Raw genomic sequence first — 9,447 nt, forward strand, 5'->3', positions numbered from 1 at the left:
CACCTCCAAGTCATTACCCATCACCAAAATGAGCCTTCCCCACTGCAGATTTTTTCCTATGGTTTTGGACAGTGTCTTGCTATTGGCTAGGATGGAGTTAATTTTCTTACTGGTATCTGGCATGGTTATGCTTTTTGGATTTAGACTGAGAATAATGTTGATAACACAACGATGCTTTGTTTGTTGTTGAGCACTGCGTACACTAAGGATGCGAATCTCCAAGAGAATCATAGGCTCAGAGACTCATAGGCTCACAGACTCATGTCCAACCTGTTATCCATCAAGACCCCCAAGTTCTTTGTAGAGCTGCTCTCATTGAGTTCTTCTTCCAGTTTGCACTCATATCTGGGATTGCTTTAACCTAAGTCCAACACCTTGCACTTGACCTTGTTAAACCTCATTAGACTCTCCTGTACCCACTTTTTGAGCATGCCTAGGTCCCTCTGGATTGCATTCTTTCCTTCTATCATGTCAACTGCACCACTCTGCTTGGTGTCATCAGCAAAGTTGTTGAGGGTCTCAAGGTTTATATCATTGATAAGAAAGCTGGAGGAATCTAAGAGAATTCAGCAGAACCTACGGTACTTTATATCCACATGCAAATGATGAGCAATACTTGGCCTAGTCTTCCCTGTCCTTCCATAATGCTGCTTTTGAACAACAGAAAAGAATGACAGCAAAAATGCTAAGAGAAGGAATAATGTCAATAGTTATGTTATTTAGCATAGTTATATCTACATGTTTTTAACAAGCTTACAGGGCCTCTCGTACTGGATTTGAAAGAAAGTGCAATAAATATACTGGAATTTTTTTAAATCTCAAATTCATTTTTATTTTGAAATGCATTTGATCAAAATTACAGAATTTATCAGAGACATCTTCTGCTGAAATCTGTCAACTACTAGACAGTTTCAGTAACGAATGGTTATGCAAACTGAATTCTCTTTCATCAGTCATCACAGCTTCCTTTTATAGAGCACCTGACCATCCTGACTCTTTTGGGTATCTATAAATAGCATATTAAAGAGGAATTTTTATATTAGCTGAAGTTGAATTGCTTTTATATTTTTATTATTTACTTATTCACCTTTATCTACCAACTACATTTGTTTGAATAGGACATATTGATTTGTCTCCCTGATCAGAGAAAAAAATTGAACAGACATCGTTTAACTACCCAGTATCTACTCTCCCTTTATTTGAGCAGGAGGTGAACACCCTGCAAGGACAGAACAGAGATGGCCAAGGGTCAATCCATTTTTCAGTAGTAAGCATTTTGAAAAGTAATATAAGATACTAACTAGACTGTGAGAGCAGCTTGCATTCTTCTATCAGTGATACATACTTCTATTTTATTTTCTCAAAGAATCAAAAATATCCAGGCCTTGGAGGAAACACTTCAAGTTTTCAGACGAAACTGGTTTTTGTTGTTTTTTTCCCCCTTTATTTCTTTGTGGGAGAAGTAAATAATGCAAATAGACAAAAATCTATAAATGAAAAATAAACTTCTGAGACCTTGCATAAGAACATTATCCACACACAAATAGCTGACTATACTTGGTTTCAAAATTCTTTTCTCTAAATACTTCTAAACTAATCGGTTGGAATGAACATTCTGTCTGTGAGCAAATTCTTTTTTTTTTTCTTTTTTTTTTTCCATTTACATTGAGCAAAGATATCATACATCAGAATACATCAGAACAGCATCAGTTACAGATAAGTCTTCTGACTAAATCTACACAAGCCATTAGTTACACTATATTGTGCTTGTCTGCAAAAAAAAAAAGGGGGCTTTACTGACACTGCTATTTCTGCTATTGCAGCACATATCATGTGAGGACAGCCCCAGGTTAGTGGAACATTTTGCATCTGGCAGAAAGGCAATGAAAGAGCTGATAAGTGTTTTTATATAGTTTCTTAAATCAGCTACTTTGGCATTTTGACATTTTTGTACATCCTCTTTAACAACATCCATATCTTAAAAGCACAAAGTGCTCATTCCAAAAAGGAATTTATTTAAAACTCCCAGAGGGTAAAAGGTAAGTAAGAACAAAATAACATTTCTCTAAAATAAGCATATTTTATCAAATATCAGATGACCAGAGAGTAGCAATGTCTAAGGTGTCAAAAAGCAGCACTGTATATTTTAAAGATAAAACTTACTGTTATTTTTAACTCCTAGAGTACTTTGGTAATACTGTCTCTAAGCATGCACACGCTATAACATTTTAAGTCACAGAACAACTAATAAATAATGCTTATGCATTTGCACATTGCTATCTGTTCACAAATATATTAGATTATTCATTGTTTTACTGCACATGCTGTACAGAGGCTATTTTGATTGCTGCAATAATACAGAACCTGTACTTGGCATGATGCCTATTTAGGATAAAATGACCTCCTCCTGCAGACACTGGTGAGTATGATTTATTACAATCTCATAAATGCATATTTCTGAAACATTTAAATGTATTCTCAACAATTAATCTCACTACTGAGCTCAACATCATAAAAGAACGTGGAACAGAAGAGTTTGGAACAGAAATTCAACACCTTCTGCTACAAGTTTGAGCTGAAGGTGTTCAACTACGCCTGTAATTTCCATAGACAGCTGAAGTATAATATTGATTTTCACTTTAAAGATACATACAGTCATAAAGATTGACCTTTGCAACTCTTACTATAGTGGTAAGGTTATGTGCTTACTGTATAGCAAAACAACCAATATTACATATAGATGTTTTAGAGAAAAGTAAATAGCTTGAAAAAGACCTAATGCTTGGACTAAAGATCCAAAAAATACATAAAAATGATTCTGAATTTCTGGTGAATCAAAGACATTTAAATGCACAAATACATTTTAAATTATTAACTAGAAATAAGTTTCAGAAAAATGTTTTCCAAATCATCATTTACATTTCTTTCAAGACATTTGAATGCACCAACCATAATCATTAAATAAACTCTATGATGTAAAATCCAAATGTCTTTATCTATTAAGAATAAAATTCAAATTTCACAATTTAGATAAGCATAATACCCCATTCACCTCTCTGTAGCACACCCACACTCCTAAGTAGCTATAGAAATTACTGGAGTGAAACTCTGCACACAACAACAACAACAAAAGCTCTGTGTTTAAAGGCTTAAATTCCCCTATGATGAGAAAAAGCAACATTTGTATATGTTTGCTTTGATTATGAGAAAGCTAAAGAGGAGATCTCTCTCCTTCTTCCCTCACTCTGATCATAAAACAATGCCAGAGCCTCAGGCATGATGTAAGGACAATGCAGTCCTCTCTGTAGTGTACAAGGTTCATAAGCACTGAAGTCCCTAAGGAATGCAAATGCCATGCTACATACACTTAAAGAGAGAAATCTTTCATTCAGGCAGAGCCTGGTCCAGACAGCTTCCTGCAAGGCTGTATTAGCATTTATGCAATTCCAGTGCTGAGAAAGAAGACAGTGGGATTAATTTTCTAAGACATGGCACATTGTTGCCCTAGTGGTGCTACAGCTGGGCATCGCTGCACGTCCCTGCTGACAGCCTCCAGCTTAACACCAGCTGCTCCTACCAGTTCCCTCATTTTGGAGATGCTGCAGAGTCACGTGCCTGGTGTCACTTCAGAAGAAGATACAGTTTTGGACTCAGAACACAACCCCAAATAAAAATAAGGTTTTTAACTCCAAATCACGGACTATACACACAGCTGGGATTACCCTGGGCTGCAAGCCTCAGTGAGCTGTGGAGCACACATCAGAGTGTAGACAAGGTGTGCAGAACAAACATTCCTTGATGTCTTGTGGTAGAATGCACCTTCTGTGCTGGTCTCCTGCTGCGGGTGACACAGGACAACACTGTGATACTTACCTGCAAAATGAGTTAGGCACTTCTGACTGACCCAGATCAACTTGTGCCACTGAAAATTGCCATTCTTTTTATCTTGGCCTGTTAAGTATTAATAAGAAGATTCTCCCACATCATGAGCTGGGAAACATCTGCCTGGAGCTCCCAGTACACTTGGTGTCAGCCAAAAAAGAAAGACATGGGCATCCTGCAGGGCTATCATCTTTATCATCTAACTTGACAAGCCAGCTGAGGCCAGAGCAGATTGGCTTTAGGGAGGGGACGTTGGACAACAGGAAAGATCATTTTTATTCTTCACACTGAGCTTGTAGTTAATTTAGAATTTGATTACTTGGACATTTGTCTGCCTGGCAACCCTAATTCCTTTGGCTGTTTTCTGATCTTTTCCTTCAGCTCTATCTCTTTATGCAATAGAATGTGATATATACGACCTTTTCTCACAGCATTTCTGTATTCTTTCTGGTTTTGAACTGAAATAGACTAGAAGGTACAGCCAGGCATACAGCCCAAGAACGTGGTGCCCATAAGACAAGGTGAGTTCTACTAACGCCATGAGATGAAGCCTCTTCAAAAGAAGAATGAGCTCACAGTAACTGCAGTTGTATAGACCTAGTTTGCATGTAAGAAGAAAAGGTGTTGTGTATATGTGTTTCCTTGGCCGTGCAGGAAAAGAAGAGGCCAAGCATATTTCTTTCCATTCTGCAGAACCAGAGTTTGAGGAAAGAAGGGCTGCATCGTTCTTCAGCTAGGTCATGGAGATTCCTTTAAACCAGTCTTTGGGTCTCCCCTAAAAAAGTGAGTAGATGATTTTCACTTCTATTGCTCAATACTAAATATGAATCAGAATATAACCTTAAAGGTTCTGTTAATAAATACAAATTCTGAGAATTCACCCAGTCACAGTTTGATAACCTTTTGAAATTACAATCTAATTGTTTTAAGTACTGTTGTAGAAAGAGCTTGAAATATGCACCGGATTCCATTAAAAATTAAACTTCTTACTGCAAGAAGCAGATGATGCAAGGTGAAGAATAACTGAGGATAGAAGAAGAACATGACCACAGGGATATCCTTCCAATTTCTCAGATAACGGGTAGTAAATGACAGTTGCCATCTACTCTCTTCCAGCCCAAGGCCAGTCAGAGATCAAAGTCATTGGCCATTCTGTAGGCTGGGATACCGACTTTGTCTGTCCTCTATGGAGCAATGGGCTCACAAATTTTGTTAACCACTAGTTTGAATTTCTTCTATGTTGAATACTTCTCAATCACTGGACTGTAAGGGGGAAAAAAAAAGAATCTAGGTAGCATATAAGGTTTGGAAGAGAGCCAGTGACTCCACAGAGCATAGGTGACAGCTATATAGCCAACTGGAGATGGGAAGATGAAGACCAGAAGTTAAAAAACACAAGCCTTTTTTTTTTTCTTATAGCTAGTTAGCAATAGTCTCAACAAATAAATAAATAGGGACATTTTTCTGAAGCAAGATTCATAACAGGGTCCTCTCAGTATTCCCATCTTGTAGTCTGAGGTAATGAACCTGCCTTAAACTCAGGAAAGGACTGTGAATTTTTAGGCATGTTAAAACTCATGCACTGACGAACACATTGCATTTCTGACAGCATGAGTAAAGCTAAAGTGCATTGTCCTCATACAATCTGCTATGGAGACAACTCCAGACTTTGACCCTGTTATGTAAACAGAAGCTAAAGGCACATATTGCTAAAGGCACATATTGCTACCAGCCACAAGGAAATTTTCTGATGATATGTTTCATCATTCATATTACAATCCTCTGCAGAGGGTTATAGTACACAACATAATATATATTATAGGATCATATACGATCCATGTGGACTTCCATCTCCACTGACTGCCCTGCTTCAAGATATTCCTGGACTAGATTATTCTTCTATCAAAAGTAGAGATATTGTGTCTAATTATTTCCTGCTGTCCTCTCTGTGTCTTATTATTCCATTAAACAAACAGACAGTGTTTGGTATATGAGTAAGTAATGTAGTGTAACAGAAAACATGCTAGAAAGGAAACGATTAGTAATCACTGCTTTTTGCCCAAGACAGCTAAAATGACCTATTTCCTCAGCTCATCAGCTGAGCAAACTACTGACTTCAAGATGTAAGAAACTGTTCTTGTTCTTAGGTTCCAAATACAATTTTGTTTCTGTAATGAATCCGAGGGACTATGTTTTATGACCGTAAATATGATCTGGACTGGAAAAGAAGCACACAAGAACCACATTCATTCCATAAACAGAAGAGATGAATGAGAAGACAGACAGACAAACCTAAAAAATAGCCCAACTGTTTATTAAAAACTTTTAATATTTTTAATATATAGAACTCAGAGAGAATCAGTTTTGTGAACATTTTCCCAGGACACCTCAGTACAGATTATGAGCTAAATGGAAACCGTTCTTAAAGTGAAACTATTCTATTTCTTTAGGCAGTAGGAAGATAAAAAGTTAAGCAGAGCTCTGAAGTGACCTAATCAGATGGAAATTAATAGCAGATTTAAGGGATCTGATCCACTATCTACTGGTGCTAAGAAGTATCAACTACCTTATGAATACATAATAAAATCCCAAATGAACCTACTTCAGTCACACTCCATTAAACTGCTCAGGTGTCTCAGAATTTCCAGGCCTGAGCATAATTTCATGACAAAGTAATTAATCACTATGGATGCTTTATAATTAGTACTGTGAGGCACATGTGCAATGCTGAAATGTTTTGATTTAGGAAGTTTTAATTTTGTGGTGGTTTGTTTTTGCTGGACATGAGAAGAGGCAGTTCTCAAACATCGGCTCACCTGAAAACTCCAGATGGCAAGTTAAAATTGTGCATTTACAAGCAGTTTGGAGGCTCCTCTGCCACTTCTTTTCTGATTTAGGGAAAGCACGAAAGGTTTCTTTCCCCTAAAAAAAATCCCTCTGAAATGAAACAAAACAGTAACTTTAACTAGAAAATATGTAAAAGTACAGAGTTCTGAACAATGTTATTCTGCAGTTTCAGTTTTAAGTTTTTCTCAGACCTATGACAATGAGGAATGACCTCACACACAGTAAAACCTAGTCTTATCAGGAATAAATACATTACTGGTGATACAGTTATCTAAAACCAAATTCTCTCAGGAGAGAGAATCAAATATTGATTTAATGCTTTGAGATACATCTAATCTTGTCTTCAAAAGCCACGAGACTTCCTTCAAAGAAAGGCCCCTACTACACGGGTCATCTGCAACCTGGCACATAAACATAGACAGAGGCTGTATCTAACCTGGCAGGCAGTTCTGTTCAGCTGACATGAGCAAGTGAAGAAAGGCAGCTAGCACTAGAACCCTTACCTCCACCTTGGAGTTTCTACTTCAGCCTAAGTTCAGTCAAGTTGGTTGGACTCAATGTTCCCCATCATGGCTTTGGTTCAAAGTGGTCCTACGGACCAGCTACTGATTCAAAGCCTCACGATTTCTAGCAAGACCTGGAGGGGGTTAGATAGGTACCTACCTAGAGCAGATCTTACAGTTTACTTTCTTTGGAAAACAAACGAGTTTGTACTTTTCACCACAACCTTGAAAAATAATCACGAAACATTCACATGGGTGCAGCCACAGGTCACGGTGAGGCACTGAGAATGATTTATGCTTTAATGATTTACTCTCATTTATGCTTCAGGAGCATGCCATACACTCACCATAGGACAAAGAAGGGGACATTCTTATCGAAGATAATGTTGCTGTTAGTACAAAAATACATACGCAGTCTCTCAGTTTATTGTCCTCCTGCTTCACACATTACATGGCCTCAATCCTATGACACTATGCCTGTGGTATGTTAATTGATTCACAGGCATGTTTGCATCCTCACAAAGATCATAAGCATTTTGAGTTGAATCCTGTGTGCCACAAGGAAGGCCATGCCCTGTACTGGCATGAAGGCTATGAGGTGAGACAGCTCCAGCCATGGGAGGGACAAAACCTCTAGCAGCAGGCTGGCTTTGCCATGTCAGCTGTCACTCCACTCCATGGCCTCACATCTGCCTGTTCAGATCTTCTGAGCTCCCATTGACTCTCCAAAACACATGGAAGGGATCTTTCTAATGTGAATGTTTCATACAAGCCTTTGGCTAGGACATCTGCCCACCACTCCTCTGCTGTGCTTTGCTTCTCTGAGGATCAGATGCAGACATCAGTCATCGCATGACCTCAGCCTTCCTGAACTCTTTGCCAGCTCCTCTTTTTGACCATTGTCTTCTTGAGATGTGAAAGGTGACATAATTTGCTAAATGCTACCGGAAAACTCAATTGTAATGAGACCGCAAAATCCCCATGTGAGTTTTAAAATGTTGAGAAACTTCCGTAAAATTCTTAGAAGGGCTTTGTGTCTTTCCTCCTATCCACTGAACTGAAAGAGCCTCTCAGTTTTTCAGTGCTGTGGGTCGGAAAGCCATGTGTGCTCTCAGTCTACAAGGACCAGGGCTGGGCCTCAAACACATTCCTTTTGTCCAGAACTCAGGCAGAGACTTTGAAAAAAATGAACAGAGGATACTGGCAGACATTCTCCCTTTATACAAATAAGAGAGATAATGCACTTTATACCAGATGAAAAGCCATGGACTAGACATCTCCTTCGTTGAGGACTAGCGACAGATCCCACTCAGCTTTTCTCTTGCTGCTTGAGTACCACAGAGTAAAAGGATCTGAGGATGTTAGCTAACAGCCAGTGAACATCAGCAAGCAGTGTGTGCAGGTGGCAAAGAAGTACTCGAGGACTGTGTTCAGTTTTGGGCCCCTCACTATAAGAAAGACATCAAGGCCCTGGGGCACAGCCAGCGAAGGAAAATGAAACTGGTGGAGGATCTGAAGCACAATTCTTATTGGGAGCAGATGAAGGAGCTGGGATTATTCAGTCTAGAGAATCAGGGGAGACTTTATTGTTCTCTACAACTCCCTGAAAGGTTGTGGTGAGGTGGAGGTCGGCCTCTTCTCCCAGGTAACAGCAATAGAATGAGAGGAAATGGCTTCAAGTTGCACCAGGGGAGGTTCAGGTTGGGTATCAGGAAAAATTCATTCTCAGAAAAAGTGATGAATTGCTGGAATAGGCTACCCAGGGAGGTGTGGAATCATCAACTCTGGAGGTGTTCAAGAAATGTGGAGATGTGGCATGGGTGGACATGGTTGAGCGGGCATGGTGGTAGCGGGTTAATGGTTGGACTAGACGGTCTTAGAGGTCTTCTCCAACCTTAATGATTCTGATTCCACCCCTGCACAGGGCACGAAGCAGCCAGCAGCCCTGTAGCACCACAGCTCCGTTTGCATCCAGTTGCATTAGGAGGGCTGGCATCAAACAAACAGGCATCGTGAGACTGTGCAGCAGGCCCTGCAGGGAGCTGGGGCTGCCCGGCACTCGCAGCTAGAAGACTCTCACACAGTACTGCGGTGCTCTCGCTGGGCCTTCTGCTTGCGAGAACTGAAAGACAACGGAAACCGGCCCGCACCCGACCCATGGCGCGCCGGCCGCCACGCCGACGCCCACCGCCTCAAGATGGCCCCGGGCGGCGTA

At 39.8% G+C, this 9,447-nt stretch overlaps 1 non-coding gene across 11 annotated transcripts in view; it reads right to left on the reverse strand.

Annotated features, from left to right (window-relative positions):
- Positions 1–8,835, reverse strand: part of LOC100550383 — a 145,749-nt gene extending 136,914 nt beyond the window's left edge. For all 11 annotated transcript variants that reach the window (XR_002113100.2, XR_002113098.2, XR_002113092.2 and 8 more), the window contains exons 1-2: positions 7,233–8,835; positions 6,699–6,819 (exon numbers count right to left, since the gene is read on the reverse strand). This is a non-coding gene — a transcript (uncharacterized LOC100550383). The remainder of the gene's footprint in view (positions 1–6,698; positions 6,820–7,232) is intronic.
- Positions 8,836–9,447: the final 612 nt, after the last annotated feature.

This window comes from Meleagris gallopavo, chromosome 3 (assembly GCF_000146605.3).
Source record: "Meleagris gallopavo isolate NT-WF06-2002-E0010 breed Aviagen turkey brand Nicholas breeding stock chromosome 3, Turkey_5.1, whole genome shotgun sequence".
NCBI lineage: Eukaryota > Metazoa > Chordata > Aves > Galliformes > Phasianidae > Meleagris > Meleagris gallopavo.